This window comes from Chrysemys picta, chromosome 1, assembly GCF_011386835.1.
Source record: "Chrysemys picta bellii isolate R12L10 chromosome 1, ASM1138683v2, whole genome shotgun sequence".
NCBI classification, from domain to species: domain Eukaryota; kingdom Metazoa; phylum Chordata; order Testudines; family Emydidae; genus Chrysemys; species Chrysemys picta.
Window position 1 is genome coordinate 167474752 of NC_088791.1, and position 25135 is coordinate 167499886.

Consider the following 25135-nt stretch of genomic DNA (forward strand, 5'->3'; position numbering starts at 1 on the left):
GCATTTGTATGTTGAAAATATTGCACCACATATTTATAAGGAATGCCTCTATAAGCAAAATGTACTTTTTAAGTCATGTTATTGTTGGTTTCTAAGAAAACTTTTAGTTTCTAAGTGACAGCTTTATAATCATTCATTCAGAATGAACAGTTTTAAGTGCTGCATGAATATCAAGTAAAGTAATTAGGTACGAAATATGTGGATGTTGAGTTCAGTCTGAGAGAAAAGAAGATTTACTGGAGTGTGCACAGAAGTTCAATGTGAATGTGAAAGTTTAGAAATAAGCCTACTCAAATTCTGTTTCATTATAGTATTGAATTATACTGCATAGCCAGTATTGGTGTTTCAGTAAGTCTGAATTTTTAAGAAACAAATATCAGTTACCATTTCTTGCTTTGAAAAATACAGGATGGTTATCTCCTGTATCAAAACAAGTACTACAATAAGAAATCTTCTGCTGGCTGCTTCTTGTTGTCTCCTTGGAAACTACAGTATGTCTACCCCAATGCTATTCAGTAGTTTTGTGATTTAAAACTTTACATGGAGATCATTTTGTGTGCTAGTATTATTTAGGATAGATATAATATGTAGGACAAATATAGTATTGCATTTTGTTAGGGCATGGAAGGGCATGAATGATTTCTCAGAACAAGTAGCAATTTCTTGAAGATGGCATCAAAGGGAAAATATTTTCATTTCTTGGCTATGCCTGACATGCATGGATTAAAGCATAGAAGAAGAGGAAGTATGAACAAAATAAAGTCTTCTGCAGCTGTCAAGTGTTGTTTATGGACTGTAGCACTATTTGTGTCAGACTCTTCAGAAAGAGGATGTACACTTCTATCCCGATATAACGTGACCTGATATAACATGAATTCGGATATAACGTGGTAAAGCAGCGCTCCGGAGGGGGCGGGACTGCGCACTCTGGTGGATCAAAACAAGTTAGATATAATGCGGTTTCACCTATAACATGGTAAGATTTTTTTGTCTCCTGAGGACAGCGTTATATCGGGGTAGAGGTGTATCATTGGAACTTGGTGATGACTGAACTTTTTACTCAGTTGAAAAGTCCACCTGTGACCTCAACCTCCTGATTTTTTGGTACATGGCAAATAGACATTCAGATAAAACTCTGATAAAGTCCCATTCTTGGGTAAGATTAGGAATTTTTGTGAGGTTGGGGCACATCCCTCCTAAAATTTGAAAATTTGGTCATATAGTTCTAGTTCTTTTCAGCCATGTGCATGTGTTGACAGACTGTTCTCAGTACCTGTCAAAGATGTCTGTTCTTTGGTACAGCAATGCATCTTATAGTATCCAAAATATGAAGCTATCAGGTTTATCAGCAGGTTTCCTCATGGCAATAATTGTTGCATGTCCGTCTATCACAAGACATCCTGAAAAGTCTTTGAGATCTATCGTTGACAGCTATTCTAGTAAAAATGTATCCCTAGAATAACTACATTGATACCAGGGATGAATTTGACCCTAATGTCAGCAGACAATATACCTGTCAATACTGACTTTCCACCAGCATGGAAGGGTGCCATTTATTTCCACTAGTGATATAGGCAATTGCTTCTGTTCATCTTGCTGCATATCCTGGAAGTTAATATGCTGGCCAGCTTCAGAAACAATCAGGCCCTACTAAAGAACATATCTGCTTTTGATGTTCTTTTATTCTCCTTTCTGTAACAACTGCATATAGGTTTGTGAATGTGGTGACTCTGTTCCTGAATAGTGAGTTATAGAGGGAATGCCACTATATAAAACCACTTGCCTTTGCACAAAGGTCTCTGCCTGCTTTAGTCTAATGTCTGGCTTGTAAGGAGGAGGGAGAAAAGCCAGAGGGCTCCATAAATTACACAAGGGACTTTGCTATTGGAGATGGACAACAGTGTAGAAACTTAATATAGATAAATAGTATGGAGAATATGAGAACATTAGCACTGGTGCATTAAAAAATTTCATATACTGCCATAAGAAAGTGGACCTCACTTTCTCCAGTGTTGTTGTGATGACAAAAAATTATCATTGTCTCCTGAAATTTATCCATCAGAAAGATACCAATTTTTGGCAACATCGTCAATAGAAATTTATATACAGTTAAGATATTTATGATTTTTTTCACATAGGATTTCATTTTATCTCTGACTGACTCATAGGGTAAGAATTTTCCACAACAAAAGCTATTCACACTTTGTGAATTCCATTGCATCGTGTGATTCATACTATAGGACTATGTGTGAGCAATGCTACCTGCATCCTAAACCAAGAGAGAGTGACTGTGAAGCTTCTTGCTATACATTGACTCCCTTTGTTAATTCAGTAAGAGGATCAAGAATACTGTTAAACAACCATATCCTAGATGGAAGCATATTGAACTACAGGAGTGCCTAAAAGCTTATTTAGTAGAGTATTTATTTTTTATTTAATTGCCCAGAGAGTGACAGGTTAATGTTTAAACAGATTGTGTTCTAAGATAACTGCTTTAGGGTTTTTTCACTTTTTGGCTTGCTGTGGAGATATAAATTATTTTCAAAGGTGGCTGACATTTCCATCCATCTGTACATCTTCAGCCTTATGCCATGTATTTTAAGGTTGACACTGGTCTTCCTAATTTTCAGTCCCTTACTGTACATTTGTGTTTTGTTTTCACCAACTAGTGTGCCTAAATGGTGATCTAGAGGAATCATTGCTAGGGTATTTAAGATTCCTCACTTCATTAGACTGCCAGTACAGACATACATCTCTGCCAAGTCTGATTGCAGGGTGTTTTTATTGTGTTTAGTTTTGGAATGTGGATACTTGGTCAAAATAAACTGAACTGGGATAACCAACTCATTTAATATAGCCCCCCCCCAACAACCATCAAATCATAACTATCTGGGAGCACTCTTAGCCAGGGTGAGGTCTGAACCAGTAATTTAAAAGTTAAAAAATCTTGCTGCCCATCAGCAACCTTCTAAGCCATCAAGTCTATGCACAAATTAAATCTTAAAATGATTTGAAAATTATCTGTTTGGTACAGAAATTAATGCAGCATTTGAAATTTCTAATTTATTTATTAAAAAAGGAAAGAAGAGTGTAAAATAAAATAAAAAAGCACACACACCAAACCAATTGTTTTTTGTGTGTGTTTAAGATCACCATGATTATTGCTTATTCCAAACATTGCCAACAGAATTCCATTTGTGTCCCCAAGGAACTTCTCTAGAATTCTCTCATTGAAGTTTCATACAATTGTATCTCAGAGATATCTGAACGTTCGCACTATTTGATGCCCTTACATCAGTACCCCTCAGTGGATAAACTCTCTCATGACACTCCGAGTCTGTGTGTGAAGCAAGAGAAAAGGCTAGTTAATTGGTTACCTCCCTAAGATCAGAGCTATTTAGTGTCATTCTCTACCCCAAATTAATTGTCATACTCCTTAACATTATCCCATGCTAACATTTGTTCTGATATATTGTGCATGTGCTGAAGGGTTACTAGAGGGAAAAGGCTAACTATGAAAACTATATTAATACATTTTACATTCCCCGTATATATTTTTTCTGTTTGCTGAATTATGGGTCATCAAGGGTTGAGTAATCCACCCACTCACCTGCCAGTGATGAATAATAAGCCTTTCATGGTGAGGATGGATCAGTTTCCACTGAACTAAAAAAAATTCTTACTCTTAAAGATGTGAAGATGACTACAAAATATCCACTGACACAGCACTGTCTTTCTGAATCTGTGGAAACACTGCTTTCTGCTGCTCATAGTTTCACTAAGCAGCTACAAAGTGGATGAATAAATCTTTGGTGAATTTTACTGCTGCTCTTAAAAATTCAGTGGGCTGCAGGGAAACTGTCAAAAATCATGTCAATTTCATGGTGCTGTTGGGAAAGTTATTAGCAGCAGCTTAACCAGAAATACCTCGTGAATTGAAATTAATGTTATGTAATTATATCTGGAGACTTACACTGAGTTGGTCATCTCTTTGTATCCATGTCAATATTCATACTTCACTTATTCTTGACTCTTTTTCCCGTTTACACAGGGTTGGAGTCACCCATGATTTTTCACCACTCCTTCCAGTCCATGGCACAGGTTCATAGGTTTTGGAGTTCCAGACCTTTTCTCTGCAAACTTCTCTTGATAGAATCTTTCCTTTGTATCCGTGGTCTTCCACATCCTTTTTTGCTGTCCTCTTCCCCCCATCCTTTCTTTGCTGGTCATTCTTTTTCCATTCTTACTGCATCTCCAGCTCACCTCTGCTTTCCAACCTATCTATCACCAAGAGTCCCAAGTTCATCTTCCCCCTAATTTCTTCCATGCACACTCTGTCTACCTTTCCTACCATTCTCCTCAGTATATTATTTTCTACTACCTGTATCTTCTTTTCCTCCGTCTCCGTTAGACCCACCATTTCCAAACCATAAAGCAGCTGGGACCAAACACATGCAGCATACGCTTGTCCTTTCAGTTGGTTACTTAATTGCCAATGCCTGCCTCCTTTTTCACTGCTGCCTGTACACATTAGGTTCTTCTTTTCAGTTCTCCAGATCTCTCTGCTATGGCACTAAGTGTACTTACCGAGTAAACAAATTCTTTCTCCTGATTCAGTGTCGGTATTCGCCATGCAACATTTTTTTTCAGCAGCACCATTTTAGAGTGAATATGTCTGAGCAAGGGATGTGACAGCCTGGTTATATCCATATTTATTAAATTCACTACTGAACATGTGGGTGCTAATATTGGAATATTTAGGAGAAATAGTGCTAGAATGGGTTGCCATTTTTACTGATTTAGGGACTTATTCTACTCTTATTGAAGTCAGTGGCAAAAAGTCCATTGACTGCAATGGGTTCAGAATTGCTCCCATGCTCTGTACTTTTAAAAAAGATTTTAGTGACAGGCACTTTAAAAATGCAGTCTTCTCTGAATTAACTGTATGCATCATCTGTCCCTCTTTGATTTATGAAACTGAGTTTAATTTCAAACTGTATTTTCAAGAACTCAGTAAAAATAGTTATATTGTCTCTTCTGTACATATGTTCTAGTGTGTTATGTTTCATTAATCATTTTGAATAACTATAGTACCGGTGAATTGGAGAAGCTAATACCAGAAATCAGAGCCAGTCACACCATACTGTGGGCAGGTGTTATGCAGGATTCTCTACACCGCTTTGTCAGTACACATTCCTTGTGAGTTCCAATTTCCATGCCATTCTTTTTCTGTTGAGCAGAGAATGCAAATCATGCTGAAATAAACATGTGCCATATTGTGGATTGTAGTGTGTAAACCACTACTAGGAATAAATGGTTAATTTTTACTTGTGATCCTTGAGAAGATGTGAATTTGGATTGTTGGAGGTGACTATAAAAGGGAAGAGAAGAGGGGATATGATAGACATCTGTAAAATAGCAAATTTTGCAGAAAAGGCCAATTTGATATTCTATTCACTTTTGCTCAAAATTAAACAAGAAGCTGGCCTTCAAACATCAGAGGTAACAAATTAAAAAGGGCAAAATGAAATTGTTTTACACACTGTACAAGTAATTTATGGAACTCACTCTTGCAGAATATTATTGGTCCAGCTAGTTTAATAAGAGTGAAGAGTAGACATTTAAATAGGAAGAGAACATGCATTTTAGTTAGTTAGGCGAGCAACAAAAAGGCTGTTAGTTGCTGGTTTGTGTTAGGAAGGAATTCCCAGTACTTTTGGTACTGCAGTGAGTAATGGGTACTTGTTCCCCCTCCTCTGAAGCCTTTTATATACACCATGGTCAGAAACAGAATACTGGATGAGATGATCCATAATCTGTATCATTATTCCCTATTAAAGTCACACGGAATAATTTTGATTGACTATCCTAGATAAGTCTTCCATAAGACTAACATACCACTAATTGGGTTATTATTAGCTAAAGGCTGGTTCCTTAATGGTTCAGTGAAAATTAGATGAATGTATTCATTATTTATGGAGTGCATTTAACTTAGGTGGTACAAAATAATAGTTGTTATATCTATATCAGCATGTGTGCCATTTCATGGTCTCAGCCAATCAAAATGCACTCAGCAATTTATTTTATCTATACAGTGCATGTCCTTGAAGAACATTCTCAGAAAAATAAAATAAATAATGTTGTATGGGTTTCTGGAGGAATTTGTTCACATGTAGGATGAGAACTGATAAATTATCTGGTTAACTCAGTTAGGACATTCCAATGATATTAACTACGGTAGTAGATTGAAGCTGAATTAGAGTTGGTTAAACAGTATTTGACACAGAGAGTAATGTATGAGCACCATTGAAATTTGCCAGTAATAAGTAAAACAGGTATCTTTTTCTGTTGTTCAAATAGCTCTAGTTTGAACTAACATCACAGTTATAGGATTTATACCTTAATATCCTGCCATCAGAATTATTTCTTGTAATTTGTTTAGAAATTATTTTAACTCTGAAGAAATTAATTTAAAAAACAACAACAACAACAACAACAACAAAAGCCCATCTCTTTGCTTCTGGGAGTAATCTCACAAAATGTGTGAGTTATGATATGGCAACTTCCAACTTGCTCAGTGCCAAGGTATTAAAACAAAAACAAAAAAAAAACCCATGAGGTAATCATGCTTTAGTTACATCTCTGCTGACATAAGAAAAGAAAAAATATGCTGACAACAGAACAGAAAGTTTGTTTTTGGATGCAGAAGCATAATGTTTCCTTAGAGTTTTTACCAGTATTCATTTACCTCTCTTATGTAAGCAAATTAATCTCACTGTCTCATGTACAGTATAGGAAAATATCTAGAGGGAGAATATAGAAACACTTGGTAAATAATCAAATAGAAACTTAATTTAACAAAATTCAAAGTTATATATTTAAGGGGAAATCTCTTTCTCCCTCCCCCCACAGTGGCCAAGGAGGATCCATCTTCCAGTAGAACCAGAACAGCACCATTGCATAGGATGGGAAGTCAAGGTGCTGGGAACCTAGGTAGGGGGTGCATTCCCCAGAGAAGCCAGGGGATAATTATGCAGTTCTGCAAGTGCTGTTTTGTGCAGCCACAGAAGGTGGCATATAACTTTGCATTTTGGCAGAAGGCCCTGTGGATAGGTGACTACAAGTACACCTCTACCCCAATATAACGCAACCCGATATAACACGGGCTCGCATATAGCACGGTAACCCCGGGGCTCCGGCATCAGGGCTCGGGTGGCCCTTTAAATCACTGCTGGAGCCCTGCCGCTGCTACCCCCGGGGCTCTGGCAGTGGGGCTTGGGCGGCGATTTAAAGGGCCCGGGCTCCCCGCAGCGGCCAGAGCCCGGAGCTCTTTAAATTACTGCTGGAGCCCTGCCACCGCTACCCTGGAGCTCCGGCAGTGGGGCTCCAGCAGCGCTTTAAATCACCGTCAGAGCCCTGCCACTGCTACCCCGGGACTCCGGCAGCGGGGCTCGGGTGGCAATTTAAAGGGTCCGGGGCTCCCCGCGGACGGAACCCTGGGCTCTTTAAATCACTGCTGGAGTCCTGCCGCTGCTACCCCGATATAACGGGGTTTCACCTATAATGTGGTAGGGATTTTTGGCTCCCGAGGACCGCATTATATCAGGGTAGAGGTGTACTCCTCATTCTTTTTGCTGATACAGACTAACACGGCTACCACTCTGAAACCATGGATCCCCACTAGTTATTCCTCTTCCATCACAGTGTGGGAGAGCACAGCAACTGGTGGAGTTATTGCAGTTATGAGGCTAATTAGTTGCTGGGGAGCATCTCTGCTGCCATTCTACAACCTGGGGAAATTTTACTCCCCCAACCCCTACAGAATTCCCAGCACACACTGCCTGTCGCACAACTGGCTCTTCAGCTGTGTTCTGGATTTCTCCTTTTAAGGAATAGAAGCACTAAATAACAACACAATATAGGGAGATAGGGTAAGTGTCCATACAGCTTTACAGGTGCTAATGGAAGACAAATTCTAGATGAAACCTAAGTGCAAGTCTATGCCATGTAGAGGTATTGCATGGAAGATCAGTGTCATGTGGTGGGGAAGCCAGAACTAAGAGCACAGGGAGTTGTGTGTGTAGAGAAGAAAGGATTTTAGGAAACACTTAGGGCATTACTAAGGGTCAAAACACATGGTCGGATGCAGTGAGACCCAGAGCACTAACTCAACCCTTTTCTCTGTTGTCTCCCCATGTGCCTCTCTAGGCTCCTTATTCCTTTCCGTACCACAAAACAGAGAAGTAACAGTTTGTGTACATGGTCAATAGCATATTAGTTTGGTGAGGCCTAACCTGGAGTATGATGTACAATTCTATTATGAGCTGTAGTAACAGTTTGTACTTATTTTTATTATACTGTTGCCCCTGGCTGAGGGGTGGGTCCAATTTTGCAGCCTGTCAGTTTCAGCTGCTGAAGAAAAATCAATGTAACATCGACGACATATTTGTGTACATGTGCTTATCTACACCCTGAACCAGTTAGTCTTAAATTGAAACAGCCTAAATAGTGCAGAGGCAACTCTGGAACAACCAGCACAGTCACCTGGCTGCTTTTGGGAACAGAGACCCTTCCCCTCTTCAGTGAGCTATTTCCCTCCAGTAAGGAGCCTCTGCTAGCCTTTTATTTATCAGCAAATTCATTCACTGTTATCTTGCCAAATTGTATGTTGTGACTGTGTGAAAATCTCATTGTTCTTTACAAACTTTAACCAAGCCCCACAACTTTTCTGGTTAATCAGCAATTATTATTATAGAAGGGTAAACTGAGGCACAGAGCAGGGTATAGATGACAGATCTGGGAAAAGAACCTAAAATGCTAGCTCCCAGACTCCCTTGCTATGACCACTATATTGGGCTTCCTCTAATTTTATCATCGATGAGAGGTTGACCAAGAAAAGTATTGCAAAGAAATAGAAATTAAAATATTAATTTTAGATTACATAGGGGAAAAGTAAGTTATTAGAGAGAGGATCAATGGCAAAGTTGGAAAAACTATATGTAATGTATTTGAGGATGAGGAAGGAGAAATAAGACCTCCCCTCACCCAAAAAAAAAAAGATCTGATGAAACTACAATAAGTGGAACATCCTGAATTTGCCTCCTTTCCATGAGTTTTTTCTGTGGAAGTGGGCAGTCTAGTACCTGAATTACTTACAACCATATCACCCTTTTCCTCCCAGAAAAAAGCCACAGAAGGGAGCCTTTGGGAGAGGAAAACTTTGAAATTTTGTGAAATTCTCATGAAGCTTTTATCAAAATAATTCCCACACCCTCCTCTCCTACCACCAACCTGGAATAAACCGCACTTCCTCCCCAACACCTCATAGATCTATGAAGATCCACAGGAGGCAGGGGCCTTCTGTTCAGAGGCCATGAGAACATAAGAATGACCATACTGGGTCAGACCAATGGTCCGTCTAGACAAGTGTCTTGTCTTCTAACAGTGGCCATTAGCAGATGCTTCAGAGGGAATGAAAAGAATGGGAAAATTATCGCATGATACATCCCCTGTCATCCACTTCCAGTGTCTGGCAGTCAGAGGCTTAGGGACATCCAGAGAATAGTGTTGCATCCCTGACAATCTTTGCTAATAGCCATTGATGGACCTGTTTTCCATGAACTTATTTAATTATTTTTGAACAGTTATACTTTTGCCCTTCACAGCATCTCCTGGCAATGAATTCCACAGGTTGACTGTGCGTTGTCTGAAGAAGTTTTTCCTTTTGTTGGCTTTAACTCTACTGCATATTAATTTAATTGGATGACCCCTGGTTCTTGTGTTAAGTTTACTTTCTCTAGTCTATATCATTCATGATTTTATAGACCTCTATCATATCCCCCCTTTGTCGTCTCTGTTCTAAACTGAACAGTCCCAGTCTTTTTAATCTCTCCTCATATGGAAGCTGTTCCAGACCCCTAATAACTTTTGTTGCCCTTCTCTGTATTTTGATACATCTTTTTTGAGGTTGGGCATTGAATTTCATCTGTCATTTTGTTTCCCAGTCACCAAGTTTTGTAACTCATCATAGTCAGTTTTGGACTTAACTGTCTTGATTAATTTTTGTATCATCCGTAAACTTTGCCACCTCACTGTTTACCTCTTTTCCCAGATCATTTATGAATATGTTCAACAGCACAGGTTCCAGTACAGATCCTTGGGGGACCCTGCTATGTTCCTGTCTCAATTCTGAAAACTGACCATTTACTCCTACCCTTTGCTTCCTGTCTTTTAACCAGTTACTGATCCATGAGAGGACCTTCTCTCTTATCCCATGACTGTTTCAACCTCCTATGCCAGTTCTAGGGCCCCACTTCTGTTGGAGCGTGATGTAAGCTCATCAGTCATGTATGGCCCTTTTTTCAGGGAATAAAGCTGTTCAGTAAAGTAAAGCCAGGGGTGAAAGTAACTTAAAGGACTTACCAGTACGCCAGAGTCCTGAGCAGGGGGCGTGGCCTCAACTGGAAGAGGCGGGACCTTTAAATACCCATCAGCAATTTAAAGGCCCCGGGGCTCCAGCTGTGGTAGCGGCTGGGAACCCCGGGCCCTTTAAATCACCCTCGGAGCTACCAGCTGCAGAGGCTACCGCAGCGGAGCCTCAGGCCCTTTAAAGCGTTGATGGAGCCCCTGGGGCTCTCGGCTGCCGCCGCTACCCCGGAGACTCCAGCAATGGGACTTGGCTGGTGATTTAAAGGGCCCGGGGCTCCCTGCTGTGGCTGGAGCCCCAAGCCCTTTAAATCACCACCGGAGCTCTGCTGCCGCTACCCCAGGGCTCCAGCAGCGGGGCTCGGGCAGCGATTTAAAGGGCCCGGGGCTCTGGCCGTTGTGGGGAGCCCCAGACCCTTTAAATTACCGCTGGAAGTCTGCCACTGCTACCCCTGGACTCCAGCAGCGGGGTTCAGGTGGCGATTTAAAGGGCTCGGGGCTCCCCGCAGCGGCCAGAGCCCCAGGACCTTTAAATTGCTGCCTGAGCCCCGCTGCTGGAGCTCTGGGGTAGCGGCAGCCCAGGGCTCTGGCAGTAATTTAGAGGTCCCGGGGCTCCCAGCCGCCACTACCACAGTGGAGCCCCGGGCCCTTTAAATCACAGGCCTTGGGAAGCCGTACCTGACCGTACCAGCATACTTTCAACTCTGAGTAAAGCACAAGTCTATAAAACATAAGTGTGTTGGGTTTTTTTGTTTTTAATTACTAATTTGGGATTTATGCCCTTCAGCCATGAATTCAGAGCCCAGGCTTCTCTTCCCTCCTCCATTCCATTCTCAGAACCCAGTGCTTCTTTATCCTCTTCTTCCTGGAACAGCTACTTTTAGGGTCCTTCTCTTAAGCACCTATGTAACCCTGAGTTGTTGTCATTCACTTGCCAGAAACAGAGTAGTTTCTGCAATACCAGTCTCTCTCAGCTCAATCAAGACATCTTAGTAAGTATGAGAATGGCATAATATAGCTCTAGACTGGTGTATTTTTTCAGGGTAATCTCTATGGGGCCTAGATGAGTGGAAAATACTGCAGCCCACCCACTCCCTTCCACTACATAGATCTTGACCCCGCCATGATGTCCCAGGAAGGAGAATGAAAAAGTGCCACAGAAGTGGATGACCATTCCTCCATTCTTTGCGAGTCAGAGAAGATACCCAGGCATGGAGGGCTGCCTCTGCACAGGGATCTGACCTTGGGACAACCTGGGTGTAGTATTGTTTTCATTTAGTAATTGTGACTGTTTAATTTCCAGTAATTAAATTATTTAAAAAATGATTCCATACAATTATTTAATAGCTACTAGAAATTACTGTGAATTACTAAATATTAGTGTGAATCACTTGCAAAGTAGACACATTCTTTTGCTATTCCAAAGAAATTAAACATCTTTTTTAATGTAATTTATTTATTTGGCTGACATCAAAAGCTTCAAGTTTCACCGTTTTTCAGCACACATATTTTCAAGAAAAGCTCTGTTTTTCAATGTAAAATACACATTACTAATAAACTGTCTGTCATGTAGAGTAGCATGGTATCTATGAAGCACAGAGAGATTTAACTCTGAACCTAAATATTGAGGAAATGTCACTGCAATTCAGTGCTTCCAATTAATTCCATCTTTTGATTGGCACCTCTTCCAAAAGACTACATTTTAATACATTCTAGCAACATAATGAAGAAATAGCATAGGAACTATGTGTTCTGTGGATAATAGTCAGTGTAGAAAAGCAATTATTATTGACTTTGACAAAGCTTTTGAATATGGTTAACTACAGATAACTCTTGGCAAGCTGCACAAAATTGTATTTGACCTTTTTTAACTCAAGTACTGTATAGATTATTTTCTCTAAATAAAAGCAGATACACAGTAAAGCATAAATCATATTATTAGCTCTTGTGCTATAGCGTGCATCAGTAGTGAGGCTTTTATGTTTACATTGTTTTTATATTTTCATTTTCCAAATGCCAATATGTCCAAAATTATTCCATGCTATATCTATTTTATATGCACACATAGTTTATATTCCCCCGTAGCATACAATGTGTGTATAAAATGCATACTGGGAAGCTGCAAAATATTTCTCTTTTATCTGTTCAACTTTTCTATACCAAACTAACATCATCTTCTTTTCATATTCAGTATGTTAAAGTTGAAGAAATCTATTGAAAAGTCTGTTACTGCAATGATTTGCTCCTTACTAAAGTAAAATGACAGCAGTGACATAATTACATATGAACATCTGTTTTCCACAACTACTTATGTTAACAGCCTGCAAAATCTGAGCCCCTGCAAGTTTTCCTAGCTTCCTCCATATTAAAACACCATACCTGGCAGCCCACCCACCTGCAGACCTGTTCAGCTGTGTAAATTGCACTGCAATCAACTTGATAAAGCAGCTGGAAAGGGAAGCCACTTCAGGATTTAGTGATTTTTTCAAAAAATGAAGAATGTTAATTGATTTTTTAAAAACATTGCACATAGGTGAAAGTGCATTGGTGCTAAATAAGTAAAAGTTGTCTGAATGGTCTCATGATGGCAGGGCTGACCTTACCATGAGGAGAACTGAGGCGGCCGCCTCAGGTGCCAGACTGTGGGGGGGCGCCACTAGGACCCTGAGTGTAGAAAATTGTGTCTGCTGCTGGTGCATATGTATTCTCTCTGCTCTAGATGCACAGAGATGATGGAGTGCTGTGCTGGAGGAAAGAGGGCACAAGAGACATAACAGGCAGACAGGAGAAAAGGTGAGAGGGAATAACAGAAAGCACCAAGAGCTGCAGGGAGTAAGAGGAGGAGGCCCCTCTTATGTACCTCTCTAGCACCCCCAGGAGCTTGGACCGATTAACACCAGCTTCTCAGGGAGCTTCCTGTTTCCTGCTGCTTCCCTGAACCCACTTGAAGAGAACAGGCAGTCAACTGAAGTAGTAGGAGCCAGTTAGGCCCTTAAGATGCTGATATCTTCCCTCGCTCCGGCCCTGCTACGAGCCTGCTTATTTGTTCCCTTCAATTGAGTGTTGAGAGCCACTATAAGTGGCACTGAACAGCAGTCATGAGTGAAAAGAAAATGTCCCTCTGGGGCAGCATTCAGAAAAAGAAAGAAAGCAAGCAAAGGAAGCTTTTCTATCTAAGCAGGAAGGAGCTCTCCTGAGATACATACACACACAAATGTTCACGGTGAGCCTTCCGGCCCCAGTGAGGATGTGAGTGGTGAGGAGATGCCTGATCTTCCAGTTAGTCAGAGTGCAGGTGACCTGGCAGCTACTGCAGCATCTATATCTCCATCTCAAATGGATGTAACCATGCACATTCCTGAAGAAAAGTGTAGATCAGAGAAGAGTGTGGTGGAGGCGCAAGAAACAGCTGCTGCTGAGTTTAGTTCCTTAAGTCTAGATGATCCAGGACTGTGGACCCACTTGAGCAGTAGCCTGAGGGACTTCCTTGTACTGCATGGGCCACAGCAAGTGAAAAACTTCATGTTCCCCAAAGATAATGAAAACAGAAGTTTCCATCCAACACGTTACTGGCATGAAATCCCCAATGGTGACAAAGTGGAGAGGGCATGGCTTCTGTACTCAAAAACCCAGAATACTGCATACTTTTTTTGTTGCAAACTCTTCCAGTCTAATGTTCCAGCCACATTGGGTTCTACAGGAAAAAAGGACTGGAAAAATCTGGCTAGAAATCTGGCATACCATGAGAAGGCAGCAAATCACCAGAGAGCATTCCATAGGTGGAAAGAGCTTGAGATGAGACTAAGGTTAAAGGCTACCATAGATGATCAGCATCAAGAGAAGATTGCAACAGAGTCTCTTTACTGGCAAAATGTTTTGAAAAGGCTCATTGCCATTGTGAGAATGCTTGCTACCCAAAACCTAGCACTGCGTGGCACTTCAGATCAGCTGTATGTGCCAAACAATGGACATTTCCTTAAAATTGTGGAGCTGATGGCTGAGTTTGACACAGTACTCCAGGAGTATCTAAGAAGAGTCACCACCCAAGAAATGTATACACACCACTACCTTGGAAAAAACAATTTAAAATGAGATCATACAGTTACTGGCAACAAAAGTCAAACATAAGATTGTGGCAGATCTGAAGTCAGCAAGATATTACTCTGTTATTCTAGACTGCACACCTGACATCAGCCATACAGAACAAATGACTTTAATGGTGCATTTTTGTAAAAACAACAGAACCTAGTGAAAATGTCCCTGCAATGGTGACTGTTAGAGAGCATTTTCTAGAATTTATTGACAATGATGATACTACAGGAGCTGGTATGACAAATGTGCTTCTTAAAAAGCTGGAAGATATGGGAATTGCAATAGCTGACATGAGAGGTCAGAGCTACGATAATGGTGCCAACATGAGAGGAAAGAACAGAGGTGTGCAGACACGGATCCGAGAGTTAAACCCTCGAGCTTTTTTTGTCCCATGCAATTCTAATTCATTGAACTTGATGGTCAGCGATGCAGCATCAGCTTCTAGTGAGGCTGCTGAATTTTTTAATGTAATTCAAAACATCTCCGTATTTTTCTCTGCATCAGCTCATCAATGGCAAATTTTGAAGCAACATCTGGGAACATCCTCTCTGACACTGAAACCACTGAATGCCACACAATGGGGAAGTCGAGTGGAGGCAATAAAGCATATCAAACACCAAATTGGGAAGATAGATGATGCCATAGTTGCCATTATGGAGGATAATGCTATGACAGGAACTGTTCATGGGAGAACAGTGGCAGAGGGAAATGGACTCACCAGAAACATACATAACTTCAAATTTCTGTGTGGCTTAGTGTTGTGGCATGACATACTATTTGAAATAAATGTTGTAAGCAAGAGACTCCAAGGTGTTGACCTTGATATATCTGGAGCAATGGAACAACTGGACAAAGCAAAGTCTTACCTACAGTCTTACCGGTCAGATGAGGGATTTCAAAATATTCTGAAGAGTGCACAGAAGTTGGCAGAGGAACTTCACACTGAAGCTATTTTCCCACCCATTCAAGAATACAAGAGTCACCAAAGAAGATGACATTTTGATTACGAGGCACAAGATAATCCCATAAGAGACCCCAAACAACAATTCCAAGTTGAATTCTTTAACCAGGTGCTAGATTGTGCAATACAGTCAGTTGAAGAACGTTTCGTGCAGCTCAAGGAACACAGCAGTATATTTGGCATGTTGTATGATATTCCAAAACTCCTCACTATACCTGAAGACCTACACCAGCAATGCAGGGCATTAGAGATAGTGTTGACACATGATCACGTGCGATATTGATGCGAGTGATTTGGGTGATGAACTGAAAACCGTTTCAAGATGCATTTCAGCAGGATCAATTCCAAAGGCTGTTCTGGAATATATGTGCACAAATAAGATGACCACCCTTTTTCCAAATGCTTTTGTTGCTCTGTGCATACTTGTAACACTTCCCGTAACAGTTGCTAGTGGAGAACGCAGCTTCTCCAAGCTGAAGTTAATAAAAACACATCTACGCTCCTCAATGACACAGGAGAGGCTGGTCGGCCTTGCAACCATCTCAATAGAGCATGAGTTGGCCCAGACTGTGGACCTTCAGCAGGAAGCAGTTCAAACCTTTACAACCAAGAAGGCCCGGAAAGCACCACTTTGATTATTCAAACAAATAAAAATGCCAGTGTTTACTATGCAGACAAGAAAAGTTACATTTGCTGTTCAGGTGTTTGAAAGTTAAATGTTACTTAAAATTTTTGAACAAGGCATTTTAAGTTATTAATTCTCATTTATTGGGGTAGGTAGCAGAGCAGTACCATGAGAGGAGTGGAACAGGAAGAAGGCAGAATTGACACCTTTCAAAGATTTGGCCCAACCAAATCTTGGGCATGGGGCGTCATTTGAGCTCTCCACCTCTGGTGCCAAAATGTTGTGGCCGGCCCTGTATGATGGCATACTGAATTTGCATGCATCTCTAACAGTGACCAAAAAGCCTTGCAGTAGACATAATTAACTGGTTTCTGCTACATTTCATATACAAAGTTTTGATGCCCTGATCTTATAAAGGCTTCTGAATAAAATTATGTGGAAGAATGTTACTGGTAAATGAAATCACTCAGACACCCAAGAGAACAGAGAAGAATTGTCTCCATTATTTTATCCTTGTGCTAAAATGTGTGTGTGTGTGTGTGTGTGTGTATATATATATATATATATATATATATATATATATATATATATATATATATATATATATATATATATATATAAAAACTACATTATGCAGTATGAAATGTATCTCTGCAATGAAATAATCAAGTAAAACTAGGTTCAGCAAAGCTGTTTTACTAATTAATTTTCAAGAGAAGATTATCACTGTAACCTGCCCTCACACAGTTACTGTATGACGTTTTGAGAAGCATAGATATGCTGGTATTCAGATATTTCTAGGTTCAGGTTTTGTACAACTTTTTATAGTGTTGGATATTGATCAGTCCAGCTATCTTTGATAAACACTAGACAAAAATTGCTAAAGGGATTCTCTTCCGATTGATTTTTCTCGCGTCAGGCTCAGTAAGCAAGCTGCACAATTTGATATCAGCAACAGTTACTAGCAATCTGTGTTAAATTACAATTATTTGTTCTTGGCACTCTGTCACCAGGCCAGTCACCTCCCGAGTGTTCCCTTTGTCCATTGCCTGCCTCAGTTCCAGCCCCGCCCCCCTTGAAGGGCTTTTTAAATAAACTTTATTTATTCATATAGTCTTTCATGGTTCAATGACAACAGCCCTCCGTAGGGTCAGGTTTATTAATTTAAAGTTCCAAATTAAAAACGTCTTTCCATCAGCCTTAAGCTGGGCACAGCCCCAAACTCCCCTGGTGTCTAAAGGTTCTCCCTGCCATAGCAGGCTACTCCCAGCCCTTCCTAGCTGGAACAACTCACCTGGTTTCAAGGTCTTTGCTGCAAAATCTTCTCTCACCCATTGCAATCTCTCTACAACTTCCTGAGCAATCTCCCTTCCCTGCAACATATCCATACCCATCTGGTTCTATTAATTAACTCCAGGCCCCATCCCAAGTGTGGCAGACATGGTTAATAGATAGGGCTGGCCAGCTCTAGGTCCCGGCCCTTAAAAGGACAGTCTACCCTGTGTCATACTCCCACAGAAATATATTATTGGGGGTGTTCAGAAGCTCCACTTTTAACACTATATGTAACCAAGTATTTATCTTTCCTAACTTTGGTAAAATGCATTGTGTGTGTGTGTGTGTGTGTGTGTGTGTGTGTGTGTGTGTGTAAATGAATGAAAGAAACAGGTAGTCCCATTAATTTTTAAATTGTCTTCCTATGTATTTCAGTTGATTTCCTTATTCACCATAATTCCCTGGGACTAGGTTAATTACATTCAGGGGGTGTGGGGAGAAGGAGGAAAGGCTAGGTAGTGTACTCAGTGAAGTGCTCAGCAGGGATCTGCAAACTTCTGTGCCATGGATCTGTTGTACCAACAACAGAGACAATCTAGAGGGACAGGATGACTTAAATAACATAAATGAAACTGAAACATGGGCGTGGGAGGGGAGCAGGGAAGCGAGAGTGCTGCCTTGACAATGCCCTAAATCTAGGAATTTCTATTGTAAATAAAATTCCTTCTGTTTTTACAAAGAACACATCTACTATTGAAGTGTAAGTTCCCAGATATACAGTTAAAAAAGAAGACATTTTATAGTATCAATACTGTAACAGAAATTATAGTATCTTATAAAAACCCATACAATCAAGTGCCAAAAATCTAGTCACCTGTACTTTGTGAAGCAGCTTATTAGTAATTAACATAGTCACACCAAAACTATAAAATAATACCTATAATGGAGCTATTTCCCTTAGAGTTTAGCCATCATTTTATTCAGTCAATTATTAATGCACTTATGCTGAGAAATATAATGTCAAAAGCAGTCAATAAAGGATTTCCTCTTACATGATGTGGCTTGGGAATCACAAGATGAGTTTAAGTAAGTATGCAAAGACTTTTCTGACATAAAAGTTCATATTAGATACTAAAGGAAATGTGTGAATGGTAAAAAGTTGAAATTTCTTTGACTTTTATAACTCACATTATGTCCCTTCAGAGAGATGAGATTTACTATAGCTGGCTAATGTATCCTGTTCTTGGTAAGATTCTGACTGAAATTGAATAGTATCAAAAGGGCCTATTTTGTACTGTGTAGTACTGATGCAGAATTAAGATTGATAATATGTCAGATGGACTAATTTAGTATTCCAAGGCATCTGGTATTAGAAAACAACAGCCTCAGAAATCATGCATAAATAATCACAAATTTCTGCGATGTTTGAAGCACCAATCCAGCAAAGCACTTAAGGGACTCTTAAAAAGCTTAAGCACTTTGCTGGATAAAGACCTTAATTTGGTGGCAAGTATGATGCCACTGATGGCAAGATTGTGCCTCTCTCTCCTTTGTGGATGTGCAAACAATGTAAGAGAATGAAGAACCTACTTGCATGCTAATTTAGGGGCTAGTTACAATGTCAAACTTTATTGTCTGACAAGCAAATAACTGCCTATATGAGAGGGAACAGAGCCATTCTTCCAGCCATACCTCAGCACCAGATAGGAAGAAAGGCCTACACTAGGGTTACCATATTTTGTGCCTCCCAAAGGAGGACACTCCACTGGCTCCCGGCCCCGCCCCCAGCCCCGCCCCAACTCCGCCCCCTCCCCAAAGTCTCCGCCCCCTCCCCTGCTTCTCGCGAACATTTGAGTCACGGGAAGCCTGAAGCAGGTAAGGGAGAGTGTGGGGGGAGGAGGCGCAGCCCAGGCTGGCCCCGGCCCCCAGCCGACCACCCCCGGCCCGCCCAGCACTGCGGTCCCCAGCCCGGCCCCCGGCACCGCCGGCCCGTCCCCCGAGCCGCCGGTGCCGGCCCCGCCGGAGCCCCCTAGCCCCCGGCCCCGCCGGAGCCCCCGAGCCCCCGGTCCGGCCCCGCCGGCCCGGCCCTGGAGCCCCCGGCCAGGCACCGCACCGCTGGCCCGGCCCCGGAGCCCCCGGCCCAGCCCAGTCCGGCCCCGCTCCGCCGGCCCGGCCCGGCCCCCCAGCCCCCGGCCCGGCCCGGCCCCTGGCCCGGGCCCCCCCTGATTTTCCCGGACATGTCCGGCTTTTTGGGCTTTCCCCCCGGATGGGGATTTGGAGCCCAAAAAGCAGGACATGTCCGGGAAAATCCAGACGTATGGTAACCCTAGCCTATACTATGCCTGAGTGTGACAAAGTTGCTGTGCTGTTCACCTTTGCTGTGGCACAATATTTTCCATGAAAAACAACCCTGCATATAATCTCATAATAGTGAGATCTCCTAGTACAATAGTGTTTTAGAAAATGTGGTGGAAGTCCAATTTTCAGTCTTTTAAACTGGACCCATCAAATCACTGGAGATTATACTGTAGAAAGCAATCCTGCATTGACAGGAGGAGGATGACCTAATGATGATGGTCTTTCATACTTTAATTTCCATGAATCTATGTAACCTGAAAAGCAAATATTCTTAGCAAAGGAAGGTGATCTTTGAGAACTTATCCATTGCAGTATGCTTTCACTGTTGTAGGAATATGTCTGCTAATGGCAGAATAAATTATGTAAAATAAGTCTCGTACCTACCAGTAAAACATCTAACAGAGTCAAGGACTGTACTTGAAATGTCTCTCTTTAAAGGAGTGTTACTTCAAAGGGATAATGATCAAAGCATGCATAAATTCCCAAAGGACATGGAAATATATGCATGGAGGGATTTTTACTCCGAATGCTAACAATGAATGTTTAGTTATTTGGTATCTGGTTAATATATATTAGTAGTTATGTGTGTGAAATGTCTTAATTTTGCTGTGACAGCTTGACTGTATCCCAGAAGTTAAAAATTTCAAAGTCCATCTTATATATATTCATAAAAAAGATGAAAGTGTTAATTCTAATTAAAATGACGCATGGTTCAGTAGCAGCCCTAATAAAGTCCCCATGGAAAAGTAAATTAAATAGCATTATATCCTCCCAGATGGGTCAAAAATTAGACTTCATTTTAGTATAAACTATTACTTTCCATGGAAATTTTTATAGTTAAGATTAAGTATGATTTGTTTCTTTTTTTTTCCCTTTTTTTTTTTTTTTTTGGTCTTAAAGTGATTTGAGTATATGCAGTATTTTTAAAAGGTTGTACCTCGGAAGTCAAAACTAAAAGTAATCTACACGTTCTTCTGTTCTGTTTCAGTTTTAAAGTATTTATATCATTTTATGTAACAACACAGAAATTGATAGCTAGAATACAGAAGGACTGAGTCAGCTTCTCTCAGCAATTTCTACACAGTGCTATTTGAGATACCATACTTTTCTCCTATATTAGGAATAATAGATATCTATAATAAATGAGTAGTAAACCTTAGAAAGTAATGTATATATTCTAGAAACCTGTGTCGGGATACCAGGAAGATATTGAACCTGTGGTTCTCAGAATTAGATACAATATTCCAGCTGAGGCCCACCCATGCCAAATAAAACAGGACAATTACCCCTCATGTCTTACATACCACACGCCTGTTAATATACCCTAGAATGGCATTAGCCTTTTGCAACTGCATCACATTGTTGATGCAGATTCAATCTGTGATGCTCTGTAATCCCCAAACCCTTTTCAGCAGAACTAATATCTAGCCCAGGGGTGGGCAAACTACGGCCCCTGGGCCGGATCCGGCCCCTCAGGGCTTTGGATGCGGACCGCGGGATAGCCACCCCCGTGGCGCTGTGGGCCCCGCGCTGTTCCCAGAAGTGGCCAGCACCACATCCCTGCGGCCCCTGGGAGAGGAGGGGCAGAGGGCTCTGTGCACTGCCCTTCCTGTGTGTACCTCCCCCGAAGCTCCCATTAACTGGGAATGGGGAACCGCGGCCAATGGGAGCTTCGGGGGAGGTACCCACAGGCAAGGGCAGTGCACGGAGCTCTCTGACCCCCCTCCCCCAGGGGCTGCAGGGACATGGTGCCAGCCACTTCCTGGAGTGGCGCAGGGCTGGGGCCAGGGCAGGCAGGCAGCCCTGCACTGGCCCTGGTGCATGCTGCTACTACCCCGGAGCCACTCTAGGTAAGCAGCGCCGGGCCGGAGTCCAAACCCCTCCTGCACCCCTCCCCCCAACTCCCTGCCCTGAGTCCCCTGCCTGCAACCCAACCTCCTGCCGCACCCCAACCCCCTGCCATACCCTGCACCCCTCCTGTACCCAAACCCCCTGCCTGAGCCCCCTCCCTCACTCCACACCTCTCCCTGCACCATTGCCCTGTGCACCCTCTCCTGCGCCCAACCCCCTTCCTTGAGCCCCCTCATATATCCCGCACCCCTTCTCTGCTCCAACCCCTTACCCTGAGCCCCTTCCTGCACACCGCACCCCCTCCCACACCCTGCACTCCCTCCCACACCCCAACCCCCTGCCCCAGCCCTACATTCATGGCCCTGCAAGCAATTTCCCCACCCAGATGTGGCCCTCGGGGCCAAAAAGTTTGCCCACCCTGATCTAGCCAGTTATTCCTCATTTTGTAATTGCGCATTTGATTTTTCGCACTGAAGTGCAAAGTACATCATTTATCTTTATTGAATTTAATCTTGTTGAATTCAGACCAATTCTCCAGTTTGTCAAGGGCATTTTCAAATCTAAGCTTGTCCTCCAAAGTGCTTGGAACTCCTCCCAGCTTGGTGTCACCCACAAATTTTATAAGCACACCCCACTCCATTATCCAAGTCATTAATGAAAATATTGAATAATACCAGATCCAGGACTGACCCCTGCAGGATCCCACTCCATACACCATCCCAGTTTTACAGCAAACCATTGTAACTACTCTGAGGTGTGCACCCGTCCTATAGTAATTTCATCTAGGCCACATTTCTCTAGTTTGCTTGTGAGACTATCTTGTGGGACTGTGTCAAAAGTCTTACTACAATCTAGATAGGTCATGTCTACAACTTCCCTGCTATCCCCTAGGCCAGTAACCTTGTAAAAGATGGAAATTAGATTAATTTGGCATGATTTATTCGTGAAAAATCCATGCTGGCTAGTCCTTATAACCCTATTATCTTCTAGGTGCTTATAAACTGATTGTTTAATAATTTGCTCCTGTATTTTTCCAGGTACCAGAGTTAGGCTTACTGGTCTATAATTCCCCAGGTCCTCTTTGTTCCACTTTTTTACAGATAGGCACTATGGTTGCTCTTCTTCAAAGATAATCGCTAATGGTTCTGAGACTGCTTCAGCTAGTTCCTTAAGTTTTCTAGGATGAATTTCATCAGGCCCCTACCAACTTGAATAGATCTAACTTATCTAAATAGTCTTTAACCTGTTCGTTCCCTATTTTTGTCTTGTAGTGTTTCCCCCTTGTTTTTAATATTAATTGTGTTGAGTATCTGGCCACTAAAACCTTGATGGTGTTCTGCAGAGAGCTGGCTGGTTATATGATCCTGAATGGAAGGGAAAGTAGTTCAAGAAACAATCTGTTAAAACACACAGTCCATACTGTGAACATATTTGAGACTTCTGTCCTATTGTAGGTGGTAGTAATTGGCAAATATCGTCCTTTTAATGGCTTCTACAAGAAATGACGTCTCTAGTGTTAAAAAGGCAATGTAAAAGTTGATCTTCGTTTACATTATCAGTGTGGGTGAAGAGTTTCAAGTTGAAATTAAACAAATAGATTGATTCTTTAACTAAAACATGACAAACTTAAAAGTGAAGTTGTAGCATTTATTTAGTCTGAGTATGGATTTTATAGTAGTTTCATTGAAAATTTGACTCTAAACATTACTAAGGATTTTTTAAAAGTATTTTTCACTAGAACTACATTTTATCAGTCGTTATTATGTTGATGGTGCTTTGTGTATATCTAATTAAGAGTTGATAAAACCAAGAAAATCAAATGCCATATATATGCTACATTCATATCAAGTGCTACATTTTCAAAATGTAGGGCAATGGAGTGTTTCAAAATTGCAAAAAGAACACACAAATATGCAGGTACCCAAAATGTGCAGGTATCCATCTATATTTGAGCTTGGAAGCGTGATTCCCAGCTCTCATAACCGTACCTGTTCTAGCTCTACCTGAGGTAGCACCTCAAAATAGCAGTGGGTCCAGAGTGGCACAGGCAGCGTTTGAGCTGCCCACTAGGAGTATGTACCAAGGGGGTCAGGCAGGATTGTATTTGGGGTGGCTGGAGATACCAAAGATACAATACTACTTTTAGGCACTAGCTCGAGGAGTCCTATTAAAGTCAATGATGACTACTTATTTGAGTAAAGTTTCTCATTTACCTAAGTGCTTATAGTATCGGGTCATTGGATTGTCAGGTCCTCAGGGCAAGAACCTGTCATTTCTTTAATGATCAGTACAGTTTCATGTACTTGTATGATGCAGTATAAAAATAAGGATAAGCAGTGTGAGTGAGTGAAATTGTTAGAAAATTATTTACAGCTTTCAAAGGAAAATGGTGGGTAATTTCCATTGTGCTCATGGAAATCTAAGGGAAATAGATGGTTGACTGAGGGCTAGTCTACAGGAACAATTAGACTGGGGCAAGCTGGGGTTTGAATCTACACCACACTAGCCTGCTGTAGTCCAAATATCTGTGTGCACCCTGCTGATGCTTATTAATTAATTAGTGCACTTTGAACTAGCCCCATTTCAAAGAGGAATAGATCAAAGCGTTATAATGAATTGTTAACACATGTCAGTAGATGTATGTGGACAGTTAGACCACAGCAGGCTAGATTCTCTCCCCCGCTTGCTACAATTTAATTATTCATGTGGACAAGACCGAAGTAATTGCTAATATACGTGTGCAAATTTAGTCAAAAAAGCCTCTAGTCATCAACTCTAGAACGGTTTAAATGCTTCTATGGGTTTAGATTAGGAGGACCATGATATTTACAACAAGCAGCAGGCAATATGACCCTGATAATTTTCCATTAGTCTGAGGAGCATTTGATTTTATACATAAATAGTAGCTCTTCAGACATACAAATTTATTTAAGTTTAAATGGCTGATTAAATAAAATTTTGCTACAATTTTGATTCATAGATCAGTTTAAGGTAACAATTTTATATGAGCAATCTGACATTTCCATGTAAAGGAATTACACTAACATAAATAACTACTTACCTTGTAAAGTATCAAAATTCCCCACAGCTCAGACTACAATAAAGGGAGAAACTTTACATATGCAAATTCCTTCCATTTAAGAAATATACAGCATGGATAAAATCAGAAGAAACTTTAAAACAAAATTCCATTTTCATATTTTTCACTAGAGCACTACATACAATCAGAATACAAAAGTCATTAGGTTGGCGAATGACTTCGGGAATACACACATTTCTACATAAGCATATTTCGTTACCTTCAAAATGTATTGCATATTGATCATCAAAATCAATTAAAAGAAATAATCTCTTCTGTGGTACATGCAAAAATGGGTGCTCCTCACAAATAATCCACAGGTAAAATAATACGCCCTTGAAAAATTGGTTTCAGAGTAGCAGCCGTGTTAGTCTGTATCCGCAAAAAGAACAGGAGTACTTGTGGCACCTTAGAGACTAACAAATTTGTTAGAGCATAAGCTTTCGTGGGCTACTGCCCACTTCTTCGG

General features: G+C 41.2%; 1 protein-coding gene across 6 annotated transcripts in view; it reads left to right on the top strand.

Annotated features, from left to right (window-relative positions):
• The window catches only part of EPHA6 (EPH receptor A6), an 875247-nt gene that overhangs the window by 200108 nt on the left and 650004 nt on the right, over window positions 1–25135 (top strand). The window lies entirely within an intron of this gene.